The sequence below is a fragment of the Calliphora vicina genome, chromosome 1 (genome assembly GCF_958450345.1).
Source record: "Calliphora vicina chromosome 1, idCalVici1.1, whole genome shotgun sequence".
Taxonomy (NCBI): Eukaryota; Metazoa; Arthropoda; class Insecta; order Diptera; family Calliphoridae; genus Calliphora; species Calliphora vicina.
This window is the reverse complement of record NC_088780.1, coordinates 166,758,963-166,777,120: the sequence shown is the minus strand read 5'-3', so window position 1 is coordinate 166,777,120 and position 18,158 is coordinate 166,758,963. Positions and strand designations below refer to the sequence as shown.

The 18,158-nt window shown below is 31.9% G+C and overlaps 1 protein-coding gene and 1 non-coding gene across 3 annotated transcripts in view; both read left to right on the top strand.

The window, feature by feature from the left end:
* The window catches only part of LOC135948683 (protein Skeletor, isoforms B/C), a 92,259-nt gene that overhangs the window by 24,936 nt on the left and 49,165 nt on the right, over positions 1-18,158 (top strand). The window lies entirely within an intron of this gene.
* LOC135949648 (U1 spliceosomal RNA) lies at positions 1,752-1,916 on the top strand. Its single transcript, XR_010575899.1, has one exon. It is a non-coding gene; the product is annotated as a U1 spliceosomal RNA (small nuclear RNA).

Below are 18,158 nucleotides of genomic sequence, written 5' to 3'. Positions count from 1 at the left end.
GATATGACTATCTGATATGCTTATAATTTGACTCGATTTCTCGCACAACACATCGTATTTAAGTGCTGTAGTTTTACTTTTTGTCTGACCGACAGACAGTCTAAAATTATAATTTGGTTCTTTATTATTATGCACTGTATATGGATATTACTAAATGATTTTATATATTTTTTAGTCAGGTCTTTAGTTTGTTATTATTTCGCTTTGTATTTGTTACGAAATAAGTTGGAAACTGCATATTAATGCATAAAGCATGGGAAAATGTTGCAACATTTTTATACCCTAAACCACCATAGTGGGGAGGGTATTATGCGTTTGTGCAGATGTTTGTAACGCCCAAAAATATTAGTCTAACACCCACCTTAAAGTATACCGATCGACTTAGAATCACTTTCTGAATCGATTAAACGATGTCCGTCCGTCCGTCCGTCTGGTTGGCTGGCTGTCCATGTAAACCTTGTGCGCAGAGTACAGGTCGCAATTTTTAAGATATTTCGATCAAATTTGGTACATATTACTTTCTCGGCCCAAGGACCAAGCCTATTGAAACTGGCTGAAATCGGTCCATTATTTCACCTAGCCCCCATACAAATGTCCCCTCGAAATTGGACTTTATCGGTCATAAATGTTTAATTTATCTATGTATCTACACAAATTTCGCTCCAAATAAGTTTTATATATACCAAATTCATGTCACCAAATTTTGTTACGATCGGTCCATAATTAGTCATAGCTCCCATATAGACCCGCTTCCGAAAATCACTTTAACGTGCATAAATCGCTTAAAAATGTTGGTATACACACAAAATTCAACATAGTTAACTTTAATATAGACATAAATCACACGACCTAATTTCATGGTGATCGGTCCATAATTGGTCATAGCCCCCATATAACCACACTTCCGAAAATCAATCAAAAATATAAATTATTGAAATTTTAAAAGAAAATTTTTTTTTGCTCTTTTACTTAGTGTAGGGTATTATATGGTCGGGCTTGACCGACCATACTTTCTTACTTGTTTTGCTTTTCAGTTGTTTTTTAGTCGTACTAAGTTAATAGATAAAACTAACTTAAACTCTATAATAAATGTACAAATGTACACGTACTAATACATTTATAATATGTGACTTGTAACTTAAATAAATACTAATTACAGGTGAAGGGTTGGATTTCGATTTATGGTCTAATTTTATAAAACCAAACGTTTTGGAATCTTGACAAAAATTTATAAAAAACACTGGAAAATTATTTGAAATATGAATTTTTCACACATTCGTATGTACATTTATTTGTTCATTTAATTTTTATTAAAGGTTAATTGTGTAAATGAATATTTAAATTAATTTCTTAATAGAAATACTAAATTAATTTCTTAATTTTATTTAATTAATAAAATCCCTAAACCATTGAAATAGTTCTTCAGTATTCATTGCTAAAATCTCATACATTTATCAGCTTATCAGTTTGTGTTCTTTTAATTTTGTTTTGTCTTCCACATTCTTGCTGTGCAGTGCTCACACATAAAAACACATTTTTTGTCAGTTTCTTCTACCTACTACCTCCACTTCTACAGCTACAACAACTGCTAGTGATCGTATATCTGAAGCAGCACCAACAACCACTATTTTTATATTTCAATGTTCGTGCGTTTCATTAGCGTCTCACTAACGCACTACTAAATTGCTTATAATTCCCATAGAGTTTATATTTAAATTTGTATGTATAGTGTGAGCTGAGTAGAGAAAAGCATACTTACCTGGCGTAGAGGTTAACCGTGATCATGAAGGCGGTTCCTCCAGGGCGAGGCTTGATCATTGCACTTCGATTGAGTTGACCCCTGCGATTATTCCTAATGTGAATAACTCGTGCGTGTAATTTTTGATAGCCGGGAATGGCGTTCGCGCCGTCCCGACATTAAATAATAAATTTCAATTTAATTAAATTATTATAAATGAAATTCATAAACTATTCTCAAATAAGTAATTTTTCTTAAACAAACTAAAATGTTTCTGTAAAAATCAACAAGTTTGTTTTGGGTGTTGCGATTTTTACCCAGCGTTTGTCAACTATTTTTAACTCAAAATACTGTCAAAACGCGATAAATGTTTTAGTTTTGGAACAAATAGTAGATTTTACATTAAAATATTTTTTTTAAGTTAAATATTTCAGTTTAATTTTTGATATTTTAAATTAAAGGCCTGTTTCACGATGTCGAAAGTAAAATGATTCGAATAAATTTGTATGAAAACTATTTGAAAGAATTTAAAAAAACTGAGATTTCCACCAACGATTGAAAATCATGATCTGAATAATTAGTTCAAGAGATTTTCACAAAATAAATTCGGAATTGAAAAAAATGTTGGTTTAAAAGTTTAACAAAAGGAATTTTATTTAATGAGTTCTTCTATCCAAAATGATTCAGTCTTATCTTTATTGTTTCACTGGCATAATTTGAATTTTTTAAGATGATTTTCATTTTTTTCAAATCAAAAACAAACAAGTAAGAGAGCATATGTCCTTCACTAAATTATACTTTAAAATAATTTTTTTTTTAAAATTTTAAGTAAACAAAATTATTTTTTTTTCAAAATTTTTTTTTTTCGAAATTGACTATTAAAAAGTTTTTTCCAAATATTATTTTTTAAATTTAAAAAAAAAATTTGGAAAAAGAATTTATGAATAAAAAATTTTTAATAAACAGAATTTGTTACCAAAAGAAAGTTTCATTCTTAATTACCGATTTGTATACCCTACACCACCATAGTGGGGAGGGTATAATGCGTTTGTGCAGATGTTTGTAACGCCCAAAAATATTAGTCTAACATCCACCTTAAAGTATGCTAATCGACTTAGAATCACTTTCGATTAAACGATGTCCGTCCATCTGGCTGGCTGTCCAAGTAAACCTTGTGCGCAGAGTACAGTTCGCAATTTTGATGATATTTCAATCAAATTTGGTACATGTAATTTGTTCGGCCCAAGGACCAAGCCTTTTGAAACTGGCTGAAATCGGTCGATTATTTCACCTAGCCCCATACAAATATCCTCCCGAAATTGGACTTTATCGGTCATAAATGTTTAATTTATATTTGTATCTCCACAATTTCCGCTCCAAATAAGTTTTATATATACAAAAATGCATGTCACCAAATTTTGTTACGATCGGTCCATAATTAGTCATAGCTCCCATATAGACCCGCTTCCGAAAATCACTTTATCGTGCATAAATCGCTTAAAAATGTTGGTAAACACACAAAATTCAACATAGTTAACTTTCATATAGACATAATTGGTCATAGCTCCTATATAAGGCCCACTTCCGAAAATCACTCAAAAATATAAATTATTGAAATTTTAAAAGAAAAATGTTTTTGCTCTTTTATTTAGTGTAGGATATTATATGGTCGGGCTTGACCGACCATACTTTCTTACTTGTTTTAGTTGTGGCTGAAACAATTTTAAATTTCTAGCCAAAATTTATTTCTATCAATCGTAATTCATCGTTTTAAATTTTCTTGGTGTAAGAACTGAAGTCAGGCTTTAAATAGTCCCCTCAACTCAGCTGGTGAGTTTACATTTATTCAATTAAATTTCGTATTCAATAATCAAGATTCGTATAACAGAAACAGCAACAAATTGAATATTGCAAAACTAGAAAATAATTCAAAAATAAAAGTAAATTATAAATAATTATAACAACAATACAAATTTAATCTAGTTACACGTCCCAACGTTTACAAACTTTATCAAACAAAACCCACCCATATTTAATCCAGACAGCCATAAAACAGCGGGTGTAACAACTGCCCGTAAATCAATGGAGCGCTAGTCAGTCGCATACTGCTCCCCCTTCGTTAAGCTTCTACTTCTTCTTGTTCAGGCGCGTATCAAGTGTGAACAGTAACAATTTAGTTTTTTCAAACTCGTACTACGACTACTAATCCTGTGCAGATTGTCAAACAATTTGCTAAGATTAAATTAGCCCAGACATTATGTTCTTCGTCTGGCAAATAAGGAATAAGCTCTGGATGCAATAAACTTTTATTCGTATATCATTACACTCCCATCATACACTCCAGCCAGGCTCGTATAAATATGAGTGGTGTGAGAACGAACATATCTGTAGCATCTACAAGTTGGCAAAAAAAAGTAAATCAAATTTATACATGTATGAAAGCAAAATAATCATAATAATGTTCACGTTTTACTAACATGTTTTTTTGTAGCACTGGAAGGGAATATTGAAAAGGGAGGGAAAGCGTACTGAGCCCCAGGACAAATAGTACTTTTTGAGTTTAAAAGTACTAAATTGCTAAAATAAACTTGCAAGGTGGTATTGGTTTTAAAAGATTTTTATTATTTATGCTTCAAAATTTATACACAGAGAAAACAGATTCGTCGAATGATCCTATCTTAGTGACCGAATTTTACAGTTGTGGCTACAATATTTTGGAAGGGGTTACTAAAGTTTGGTTGCCTCAACTGAAATTCTTCTTTATCAACTGACTTTCTGTTGTTAGAACTGAAAAATTCTATGTGTGCAACCAAATCATTCGATTGGCAACTAATTCGGTTGCTATCACGAATCTGTTTTCTCTGTGTAAGTAATATAAAATTAAAATTGTTTACTAAAGAAAAGTATTAAAAGTAAAATAGTACTAAATGTGCCATCACTGGTTCAGAGAATATTATGAGACATACAGTCTATTATATTGCTGTGTTGCGGTTTTAATAAACTGGTGGATGGGTGGATACCGCCACCACCTCCTCCTCACACTTGTGGTTACCATCAACATTCACATTCATTTAATAAGCAAAAAACACGGAGAAAAAGCGATGCTAAGAAGAAAAAAAAAATACGGAAAACTACCCTTGTATTTGCACAACATTCATTCATCCATCCATTCAGTGCAACCAACTCCCTGTCGTTTGTAGTCCTTTACGGTTTTTAGCTCAATTTCCAATGTTTTTGAAATTCGCAGGTTGTTTTGGTTGAAAGTTAATGTTCAGCAAATTTCTAATCTTTGGGATTTAAACAAAAGTTATGCTTGCAATTCAATTTCCCCCCACCCTCTAAGAAGAAACATAAGAAATATATTTCACATCAATTGGTAATATGTATTAGTTTTATCATCCACATCGTCGTCATGCTGTAGAATAGAAATAAATGTGAATGTTTGGATTTCTCTTGAGCATGTTGATATCCAACTGAACACTATGGGTGCCGCCTATAAAGTAATAATCATAATCATGTGTTCTGCACCCCTCTGCTGCTACTTTCCAACTTTGTATCATTTACAAATCCTTAAAATTGTAAAATGTTGTTTGCATTTGTTTGATATGATGAGTTCATTTATCAAGGATCATGATTCATATGATGTTACAGCTGCTCTCTATGATAGAGCGGTTAATAATAATGATGATGAGTTACACGTGAACACTGATTAAAAAGGGAATATGGATCTTATCACTGTATTATTTAGCAATAATATAGGAAATTTGTAAAGTAATCACTTGCTTTCGTTTGTTCTTTATTTGCAGACAATAATGTTTTGTTTTTTGGTCTAAAAAATTACAAAAAAACTAATATCAATTTAGGGATGAAACTGAATCACAACTAGTCTCGTGATTTGTTCCTCGGAGTTTGTTTGGTTGCTATATTTATAATCATTACAAATACTCATGTGGCTACAACCATAACATGGTTATGTCATTTAATAGGTTTAGAAATTGATTAAGCTGGTTGGGCTCAGACATAATTTGATTGCTCTACAACAAATTATGAATAAAAAATTCCCCTGGAGTTTATTCCCATTGAATTTGAATAGGAACAATTAAGAGAGATATATTCGGCTGTGCCGAATCTTCACCAAATTATACTTTAAAATAATTTTTTTTAAATATTTTTAGGTAAACAAAATTTATTTTTTTTTAATTGTTTTTTAAATTGTTTTTTATTTTTTTTTTAAAAAAGTTTTTTCCACATTTTTTTTTTTAGTTTTTAAATTTTTGTTTTTTGGAAAAAAATTTATGACAAATAAAATTTTTTGATGAAAAAAAATTCGGGTTAAAAAATATTTTTCCCGATTTTGACCCATTGACTTTGAAATATCTATCATTAGATATCCATATTGTCTATATTAATGACTTAGTAATCCAGATATAGATAAAAAATAGGTCAAAAATCGAGGTTGTCCCGGTTTTTTGCTCATATCTCCGTTATTTATGGACCGATTTTGCTGATTTTAAATTGCAAACTTCTCGAAAGCATGTCAGACAGAATTATTGATGATTTGGATCCCGAAGATATATGGGGTCTTCAGAAAATTGATTTCAACAGACAGACAGACGGACAGACGGACATGGCTTAATCGACACCGCTATCTATAAGGATCCAGAATATATATACTTTATAGGGTCGGAAATGAAAAATGTAGAAATTACAAACTTATATATACCCTTCTCACGAAGGTGAAGGGTATAAAAATGGGAAAAAACTACCGGGGAAATTTTATTCATAATTGGGCTGATTTTGGTTGAGGTGGAATCATATTATGTTCGTGCCAATCTTTTGATACCAACAAGTAAGAGAGCTATATTCGGCTGTGCAGAATCTTATATAGCCTTCTTCAAATTATACTTTAAAATAAAACTTTTAAATATTTTTAGGTAAATAATGAAAAGAAAAATTTTCAAAATTTTTTTTGAATTTTTAAAAAATATTTTTTTTTTAATTTATTATTAAAAAAGATTTACAAAAATTGTTCAAAATTGTTTTAAAAAAAAATTATTAATGAAATTTTTTGTTGAAAAAAAAAATCGAATTAAAAAATATTTTTCCCGATTTTGACCCATTGTAGGTCCGACATACTTCGTTGCAAAGGTCTTTGAAATATCTATCACTAGATATCCATATTAATGACTTAATAAAATCCAGATATAGAAAAAATAGGTCAAAAACCGAGATTGTCCTGGTTTTTCCTTATATCTCAGCCATTTGATGGCCGATTTGTCCGATTTTAAATTGCAACTGAACCGAACATTCAGACGGGCATGAAAACTAATATATACCCTTGCCACTCATGAAGGGTATAATAAACAAATAATTATAAGAAGGGATTAAATTATGGTTAAGAAGGATCATATTATGATATTTTATGATGCATTAAAAACATTGAAGACAGCAGGCTACATGACTACACGAACACAAATGCCGCTGGCTGCAGTTGCAGTCGTGTGGCAGCTACTGAATTTTTTTCAAAGACGGCAGCTACAAAGTAAACCGCTGATTTATAATTCAGTGGTGTCACTTTAATTTTTTGTTGTTTTTCTTTAATAAAAACTAATTCCAAAGTAATTAAGATTTAAACAATTATTTCGAGTAAAAATATGGTTAAATTAATTATTTACCTGTTATTAATTGATATCAATATCGTTATCAGAAACATCTCTTAATTAAGTAAAAATATATATATTTTTTAAGCACTAATTAATAAGCACTAACAAATAATCGTCTTCATATAAACGTGTGTATTTTATTTTTGACAGATTGCAGTTGGTAGCCTGCTGCCTTCAATGTGTTTAATGCATGATGCTACACATTAGTAATAATATGGTCATATACGAACAGTAATATTATTTAACAGCAGCCATAAAATCCAATCATAATATGAACCTGATCAATTATGGTCACCACAACCATATTTTGTCTTTGCGTGCATAAAATTTTATTTTTATTTTTTTAATATTTTTTCAAAACAAGGTTGGCTACCGTTACTGCTAGCAAACTTTGCAGTGATCTTTATCAACTTTTTAGCTTTCATTTTGAAACATTTGTACCAAGGCGAATCTAATAAGGTGACCTCACGAGAACAGCTGATTACAGAACTAGCACGCGATAATGTCAAACTGCATATATAAAAAATATTCGCCGGAACGCCATTATGTCAAACTCCATATATAAAAAATAAATGAATTCGCCTGTATTTATTTCAATTCGCCACTGCTGTCACCTTGTTAAATACGCCTTGATTTGTACAGTATAAATTTATAGAAAGTTTTGGCCATTGTTAGCTATGACATTTTTCCATCTTTCTGGCAACATATTGTTACGAAATTGTACTTGAATTCAAATATAACGATTTTAAGTTGCATAATGTTTTCAAACAGCAGTGCCTCTCAAACTGTAACACATTTGTGGGCATTATTAACATTGAATAAAAGCTTTGAGTTGATCATTGATCTTAGGTATGGCAACGCTGAATGTTTGCTTCGAATTCGAATATACGAGCTTTGACAGTTAAAGAACACTGTAGAAAGTTCACCAGAGATGGCGTGTGTATTCGAAAGCTCTACTATATACGAGCTTTGGCAGTTAAAGAACAATCTAGAGTGCAGATGACAGTGTTATAAATATTGGCAGAGGTTGCAGTCGTGAGTTAGTTTATTTATTCGAATAAATATCAACTGAGTGCCTTAAAGTGTGCTGTATTTTTCAAGTGAATTCGTGTACATTATAAAGGGTGTCTGTATTTCTGCGAATTTATAAACGTGTATAAAAAACACTGAGTGACTATTTAATTCTGTTGTTGCACATTTTAAGTAAATAAAGAGTTGTTACAATTTTCAAACTACTAAACGGCTTTTATTTGCAATCAAAGGTATCCGATTTATTTAAAGGAAATAAACCAACGTTTTAAAAAGGTTAAAACGTAACAATATTGTATTGTACTTCTTTTGAATTCTATTCTTTTGAAGTCAAGAACGAATCAAGCCAATTTCAGATTCTCTGTTCTGAAGTGAGGAGTATCCCAGAGCGTTCTGCAGCGATCGAAACAAGTAGTAGTGGAACGGGGCACGATCTGGTCTGTAAAGCGGGTGAGGCAGAACTACCCAACCACTTCATTCTAAATACTTTTTAACAGGTATTGCAACATATAGTCGAGCGTATGATGGAATATTACTGTTACTTGTCTGGCCGCATATTCAGGGCGTTTTTCGGCCAATTATTGCTTTAAACGAATCAGTTGTGTTCGGTACAGGTTCCCTGTGATGGTCTGATCAGATTTCAGCAGCTCATAGTAGATAGCACCATTTTGGTCCCACCAAATGCAGAGCACCAGCTTTGCGACTTTAGCTTTGGTGACGATTTGGGTAATCGCTTTATCATTTCGGACATGCAAAATCATGTGTCCCTTCTTTTTGATGAATCCTGCTGCTCGAAAACGTTTTGAAATTGCTGCTTGTGTAGCTCCCAATGATTTTGCAAGCTATTGTTGAGTTTGACAACAATCTTCATGGAGTATGTAATGACTAAAATTCTTGGTCTTCAAACTTGTTATGGCTGGCCTGGTCGATATTTGTCTTCACCACTTCACAAAACATCTCTCGCACGTTGAAACCGATGGAACACATTAAGCATAAGCTTTGGTGAGTAATCGGTGTGATTCAGCTGCACGTTTTTCCAAATTATAGAAGTAAAGCAAAACTTTCCGCATATGACTATTCGTTGGTACAAAATTCGAAATTATGAAATCAAAAATTTGTTTGATTTCATTCTCATATTATTGTTTAAACCATAGAGAATTATACATAGAGACGAGACACTCCGATTTGTCAAACAAAAATACAACAAATCATATGTCGGATACAACAACACAATACTAGCATGTATTTTGTTGTTGCCAGAGATAGGTTTTTGACAACAGACTTAGGTTTTTGACAATTATGTCTCGTCTCTATGTTACCCTATGGTTTAAACTATAATATGAGAATAAATGACATGTAAGTTTTTAAAAAACAAAAACCGCGTTCAAAAGATAAGCCATCTATTGTAAATTCCACACTTTTAAGTTATAAGCTAGGTACTCTGTTCAAAATTCCGTGCGAAATGCTGTCAAACTACATATAAAATATTTGGAATGAAATATATGCGAAATAATTTCGCAAAAGCAGTACTCTGTTTTTATTGTGGAAAACATGTGAAATACATCTGGCAACCTTATTTGTCCACACGAAATAACATATGCAGCACTTCTTTCTCACGAAATTAAAACTGTCAAACAGCATATAAAATTTTTCGCATGAAAAAACCATAATTTTTCGCAAATATGAACAGAGTACTAGGCTATACTCCCAACAATAAAGGGAAATGTTAAAACCTAGGCAACCTACAAATGCTGCAATCAAACATTAAAATCAATATAATTTTGTATAAATTATTAACTGTTACACTGTCCCATAAACTTACTCTTATATTATTTTGGCTGTTGTTTTCGTTTTCCAATCTCTTTAAACGGTCGGTTAAAGTTAAATTCATAAACGTTGTTGGCATTAACGCTTTTTGATTTTGATTGAGTCAGCTAAATTTTTATTCGATTTAAGTTGTCTCTTCTTCTTCCTCCTCATCTCTTTAGATGTGTGAGTGAGTTCCTGTGACTTCCTTTTTCTTTCTTTCCTTTTACCCTTAACGACATTGACTCTCTGTAATAGTTGAGCATGAATGAGGATTTTTGCTTTCATGGGTTTGTTAAGGGGGAGGAAAAGTACTTTTTGTGTAGAATATAATAAATATATGTAACTAAACTGTATTTATAATATGATGATTTTCCCTTTAATGCTTTAAGTTTAAGTAGATTGTTGTTGTTGTCTTCCTATCTATCGTTGTTGAGCAAAAACGTGTATAAAGGGAAGATACATGTTCCAGGTGGTTTGTGTGTTTTTTCTTCCAAGTATTGTTTGCTCGATGCTTAGAAGGAAGTAATGAACTTTTTAATATCATTGACAATGACGACGACAACGAGGACTTAATCAGTTTCCTTTTATTATGTGTTAGTGTGCGAGTCAGTAGTCGAACCATTGTCACCGTTGTTAATGGAGATGGAGATGGAAATGATAATATAAATTACTGTGAGATTATAACGAATTTAATTATCCAAAAAGGCAGTAAATGAAGTTGTTATGGAAGTTTTATTTTATTATGTTTTTGATAACAAAATTTTAACTTTTTCTTAATAAGAGAAATGATCAATAAATTAAAATGAATATTTTAAGGAACAAGTGGATAATTAAGAAAGCAAAACTAGGGGTGTTACTATGCAATTCGATTCAACAATATTCATTAGTTTAGTTTAACAGTTATTTGACCATGGGTACAGCTCACTTGGGTTCATTCTATTGGTCTCTTTGTGTTACCTCCAAAAGGAGAGATAAAGAAAATGGGAAAATTAAATTTTAGAACATAGACTATGGACGGAAGGATGATTATACAGTCCAAACCTTTATCAGATAATTCAGAAAGACTGCTGAAGAAACGATAGCTCAGAAACCTAGTACTAGATATCCACGTGTTGGACATTGAACATCCTCTTTGTGTTTTTGATAAATTCTGCAAACGTCGTTGTAAGTTATACCAAGTTTTGAAGCATGAGTTCTTAATTTACAACTCCCAGCGATTGCCGCTACCATGTCCATCTGCTAATCCCGTCATCCGAGATTGAGAAACCGAAGTTTCTTGATATTAGGACCCTTGGAAAGCAATAGTCAATGTGATCCGGAAGAGTTTATATAATCCCAATTATATGATCGCACGAACCATGTACGACGGGGTTGCTTTACACCTAAACTCCTTATTCAATGCTAGTTTCCTGGCCATTAAATCCACCGGGATTCGTCGGAGTGGTACATAGGGCTCCTGTTATCAGAATTGCCATTCTTCTTAATAATTGTATACAAAATACAGTCTTGTACAGAGTTTGACCCCATAGAATAATATCGGTCTGGTGACCGCATCAAATAGCCAGTACACATTTGTGGGTTTGATTCCCCATTTCATGCCTATGGCTTTCCTAAAAACATACATTGAGAATATGGCCTTCAATGTCTTTGCTTTTAGAACAGTTTATTATCAAGGACAATAACCGAAAGAGTCAGTTCAATTTTGAATATGGTCTGCACGATAATAATATTATATACAAAGTCCAGTTTTGCTCGGATTTACACTCAATCCGCTGACGATGCTCCATTGACTCAGCGTTATGAGTGGCGTCTCTGTGATATCATGTTGAAGAGTATGCCAGAAACTGTCATCTTTACATTATCCGAATAGGCTACAGTTTTATAGATCATGGAATCCTATTTCCTGTGCAGATAGCTAATGACCAATATAATGAAACACTCCATTTAGGTGTGCCCCTTTAAGCCAGTCTTGAGATCGGTGCCGTTCCCAATCCCGAACGGATTTGTAGTTTAATAGAGCCATGTAAACCTAAAAATCCTTTTAATAACCCTACTGAGTTTACACTGCTCATATTTCGACACCAGATTCTTCACAGACTTAAGTTTAATCAAAATTATTTGACAATGTGGTTTCTTGTAAGACAAATTAGTTGGCTTGATCTTAAGAGTCTATTAATTGTGATTACGATTTTACATTTAAGTACTAAATGTACGAGGTCGGTCAATAAGTTCGGGTCTTTTTGAATTTCCCGCCTGTTAACTGAAAGTGCAATACTGCTTCTGGCAACAGGCATCTGTCATTCCCATGACAGACGGTTTTACGCTCCGGAATGACCCGAGTTCACTCGGCCAAGGGCTGTCAACTCAGCAATCACTACAAACAACAACTGACAAAATTTGAACAAGCTGCGTCATTTCGTTTATGTTTGACAGCCATTGATAACAGAAAACTGCGTGACTTGAGGAGTAAATTAAAAAAAGTGAATTTCGTGTGCTCATTAATCATTATTTTTTCACTCACACCAAGAATAAGCTTGACAAATGCTTTGGGAACTCTGCACCATCAATTTAAGTGGTAAAAAGTGGTTTACTGAATTTCGTTGTGGCCGTAGAAGCACGAAATATGCCTAATTTTCTGTACGTCCAGTTGTGGAGATGTGGTGATGGCTGGTCGAAGACTGAAAATGCTAGAGATTGTGGCTCAGTGATTTCAATCTTGAATCATCACTTGGGTATGAGAAACTTCTGCGTTTGCTCACAATCGGGTGCACATATCTGCAGTTTTCATGGCAAAAATCAATGAATTATGTTACGAAAAGCTCTCTCTTCCACGCTCTCTATTCTAAGGATTTAGCCCAGTGAATTCTGAAGAAATGTCTAGGAGGAAAGAGATTTGACTTCAACGAAGAAATCATCTCACAAAAAATACCCATTTTGATGACCTTAACAAATTTTATTTTTTGGAAGGGATACAAAAATTTAAGCATAGATCTTAAAGGAGAGTCATGGACTTATTGAGCCGCACTCGTATAACAAATATGAACAAATAATTCTAATAGGCATTCAGTTTTTAACAGGATGATTTATTGTAGATAATGTTCAAACTGAATACATTAAATGTACTCTTACTCGTCCTCTATTTAACAAGAAGTTTATAAATAATAATTCCAATGAAAAGTTCTTGACATAATATATATAAACGAGGTACTGGTACAAACTATTTTGACTAATACTAATTATTAATGAATTCAGTTGCATTTAAGCCGATTTAAAGACTTTTTGATATCAATACTCTGATGTGGACATACTTTTGTGCAGCAATTTATATAATTCCGAATACATCATGATACATTTCAATTTATACTCGTAATTAAAGGATTATATCTATGTATGTCTATAATATGCATTTAAAATCTCCACATATTCTGACTCTTTATACATATTACTCGAAAAGGAACAATAACAACAAATAAAACAAACACACAATACAATAAAAACAAATTTCAGTGGATATAAAAACGCAATAATACCAATAGACGCGTATACTTAAATAGAGATACTTGAAAATGCAAACAAATTCTATACATTTAAATAAATATTTGTATAAAACATGAGAAATTTATGCATATCCCAGCAGTTCTAGGAAACTGTCCCGAACTAGTGATTTTACCCATCATTAAGGGTGGGAACTAGTTACTTTAATAGCTACGTGACTAGTGACCCTTTTTGCACGGATGCTAATTGACCTCAAATTTTCAGCTAAAACGACATATCATAGACAGTCTAATAAACCTTCCTCCGACAACTCTCCAATGGATTGCTTTCAAAAGTGCAGTACAAAATAATCGTTTAAAGTGACTTCACTATAGGTTACTAAGAGACACTAAAGTGACTATTGACTTCATGCTTTGTTACATGGGATGTATGCTATGTATGAGAATTATATCAAAATAATTTGTATAAAACCGGTTTTACGAATTACTCAGAAAACGTTTAAAGTGACTACACTCTAGATTACTTAGAGACATTTAGGTGACAATTGTCTTCGCGCTATATTACTTGGGATGCATAAAGTAATCAATTGTCTTCTCTCTGCACTACAAAGAGCTCATGCAGTCAGCCAAGGGATACATTGACTACTTGCTTAACTGCTGGGAATTCATAACATGTGTGTGTGAGTATATCTGTGTGAGAAAAAACACTCATACACACACAGAACATTCCAATATTCATTCAGTTCTGTTAACAACTCCACTTTAATTTCGTTCCGGTATTATTGTGTTTAAATCAAACCACCCTCAATATTCAACCATTTACTTTATTAAAAGTACTACGATTTTATTGGGGGGTGGGGTGAAGAGAGATGATAAAAGTAATACACTCGATGCTTTTGCTGGGTGTATTTGTTAATACAGTTTAATATGTAGTTTCATTTGATTCGGTTGGGATAAAGACTTAACATTTATCTATTTACCCACTGTCAACCCAACTGCCTGCCTATTTTCTCCTTCCCCCCCCCACTTTTGGTCCTTCGTTCTCATTATGTGATGAGTTAGTTGTGTTGGATGCGTAAAAAGGGTTGTTGCTTTTGCGTTTGATTTTGCTGTTGTTGTTATTGTTGTTGTGTGCTTGTTAAGCTTGTTAAATACCCAAGAGGGTATGAGGGATATGGAAACTTTACTGGTTTTCCATAATCATACTCCTAAATGTAGCTATCAAATACTTAATCGTTGTATAAATATTGGATATGTTTAGGTACAATTTCCGAGAAAGTCACAAAATTTTATTTAATTTTTTATTTTATTTTGATTTATTAGCTTAAACTCGAATTTTCTTTTCATAAAATTGCAAAAATTTAACTTTAAATAGAACAACATAAATTTCCACATAAATAAATTGGAATTTATCAAAATCAACAAAGAAAATTGTAATAATAAACAAGACCATAACTACTACGATTAAAAAATAATTTGCAATATTCAAGTTAAATCGAAGTGTTAGTGTTTGTTTTGCAATATAGCTATAACTTTTGTATAAATTCTGTAAAAATTTTCGATTAATTCGAACTAAATAGATTAAATTTAAAAAAAATTTGTGTGAATTTTTATGATAGTAGACTTATTTTCTGACCTGTTAAAAATAATTTTTTTTTCTAAAATCACGTGTTTTAAACATTATTAATTTAACCCAGATATGCCGACTGCACCAGATATGCCGACTGTATTTCTTATTTACAGGATACGCCAAGTTATATCAAAATACCATTTTTATACCCTTCACCTTCGTGAGAAGGGTATATATAAGTTTGTAATTTCTACATTTTTCATTTCCGACCCTATAAAGTATATATATTCTGGATCCTTATAGATAGCGGAGTCGATTAAGCCATGTCCGTCTGTCTGTTGAAATCAATTTTCTGAAGACCACAGATATCTTCTGGATCCAAATCTTCAATAATTCTGTCAGACATGCTATTTAAAATCAGCAAAATCGGTCCACAAATGGCTGAGATATGAGGAAAAAACCAAGACAACCTCGATTTTTGACCTACATATTTCTGGATTACTAAGACATTAATATAGACAATATGGATATCTAATGATAGATATTTCAAAGACATTTGCAACGACGTATATAAGACCATAGTAAGTTGGACCTACAATGGGTCAAAATCGGAAAAAAAAATTTTAACACGATTTTTTTTTTTCACAAAAAAAAAATTGAAAAAACAAAAAAAAAAATTTTTAAATTAAAAAAAAAAAATTGAAAATTTAAAAAAAAAAATTTTAAAAATTTAAAATAGCAATCGAAAAAATTTTTTTTCCAAAAAATTAAAAAAACAACTGGAAAAAAAATTAAATTTTGGTTTCCTTAAAATATTTAAAATTTTGAAGTATAATTTGGTGAAGGGTATATAAGATTCGGCACATCCGAATATAGCACTCTTACTTGTTTTTATTCAAATATTTAGTAGTCCCCAAAACCTCATGGGGACTATTTTTGAGTTATTGAATTTTTAACTTGTGATATTTTCATAATGCCCATATTCAGTCATTATGGACATATCTCGTTTGTACGGGAAGTAAAATTTTGCACATTTACAAGTGAATAAATACTACATTTTTTTGGAATTTATAATTGCATTGTTTTTTATTTCTCATTTGCTTCCAAAATAATACAAAAGTACTTTTAAAATGATTAAGCTCAAGCAAACGGTATATCTGGGTTAATTTTAAAGTCAAATGGGAATATTTTGCTATTGACGAACATATGTAACAATATAGCATTAGTGTATATGTTTAATTTTATAATAATTTCAGTAAACCACGTGGTCGGCCACATATAGCAAATAATATGCAAAAGAAATGTGAAGTATGAAAATGGGCAGCGGAAGATTTGAAGAACGCTATCTGAGCTATTAGAAACAATAAATGGAAATTTTTTTCGCATCAGTCATTCAATGTCTCCTACGAAGCGAAGAATGTATTGAGGAGCTTCTGGTAAGCTTGGTCAGCCGCCAACTTTAACCGAATCCATTGAAGATGATTTAAATAAAACGCAACTTATTTACAAATTAAATTACTATGCATCGGTTACCACATTACCCGCCAATGGCTTGTTCCCAAATTTCTCTAAAACTTGAACTTAAAAGACTTTTTTACTTTCATGGATGTAAACCTAACACTTGTAGTAGAACACTAGCTGAGAACTATTTCAATCGAATTAAGATTTTAAAAATTATAGTCAAATAAAAAATAGGTATACCACTTTACCCGAACTTACTCTACACAATGCAACACGAAAAAAATAACCATATACGGACACCACTACGTAATAATAGACTAAAAAAACCCGTGTCTCCCAGTTTTGTCCAAAGTCATGAACATTTTTTATGGACCCCCAAAGATTTGGGGTCTCGGTGTCATTTTTGGAAAAAAGTGATCATTTTCTCAGGCTCATATCTTGCAAACAGTTCGGAATTTTTATTTACTATCTGAGGCAAAGTTGTATCACTTGTCATAAAGAACAAAAATTGTGAACATATCGACCATTCTATATGTGGTCAAAATTTGGTGAAATTCTATTTCCAAAAAGTGCTTCAAAAGATCAATTGAATTATTACTTTTGTTCTAGATGTCTACTAACACAAAAATTGTAAACTCAATTATTTCGAAATGGCAAAAAAATTATACACTATTGTTTTATTAAGGGGACGATATAAAATCAAAAAAAAACTTCATCTTCAAGATCCCCTGTTCAGGTGCATAAGTAGCAAACCGTTCAAAATTCAAGGAAACTACAAAAATGTACCTAAGATCTCAATAAACAACTTTCTAAAACATATGAACTTCCTAGGAATGATTCTTAACACCGTTTAGGTAAACTGAAGCATACTTTTGGCAGCTTCAAATTTTTTTGCGATTTTGATCTTGAAAATTAAGTTTTTTTTTTTGATTTTATATGTTCACAATTTTTGTTCTTTATGACAAGGGCTACAACTTCGCCTCAGAGAGTAAATCAAAATTCCAAACTGTTTGCAAGATATGTGACTGAGAAAATTATAATTTTTTTTGCAAAAATGACACCGAGGCCCCAAATCTTTGGGTGCCATAAAAAACGTGCATGACTTTGAGCAAAACTGGAAGACACTGGTCTTTTTTTTGGTCTTTTACCACGTAGTGGTGTCCGTATATGGTTATATTTCCATGACTCAAAAAATTGCACACAATGTTTTCGATTAATACCGAACATGAAACTCAAATTTGTTGTACTTGAGGTCAAAATTGGTCAACATTTTTTTGCGTGTCATTTTGGGCCCAAGGTCCAATTAATATTAATTTCTAAGATTTTGATAAATTTTAAAAAAAAATTATGATGTAAAAAATGTAAACTAAACTATCTTTAATTTATTCTTCTCT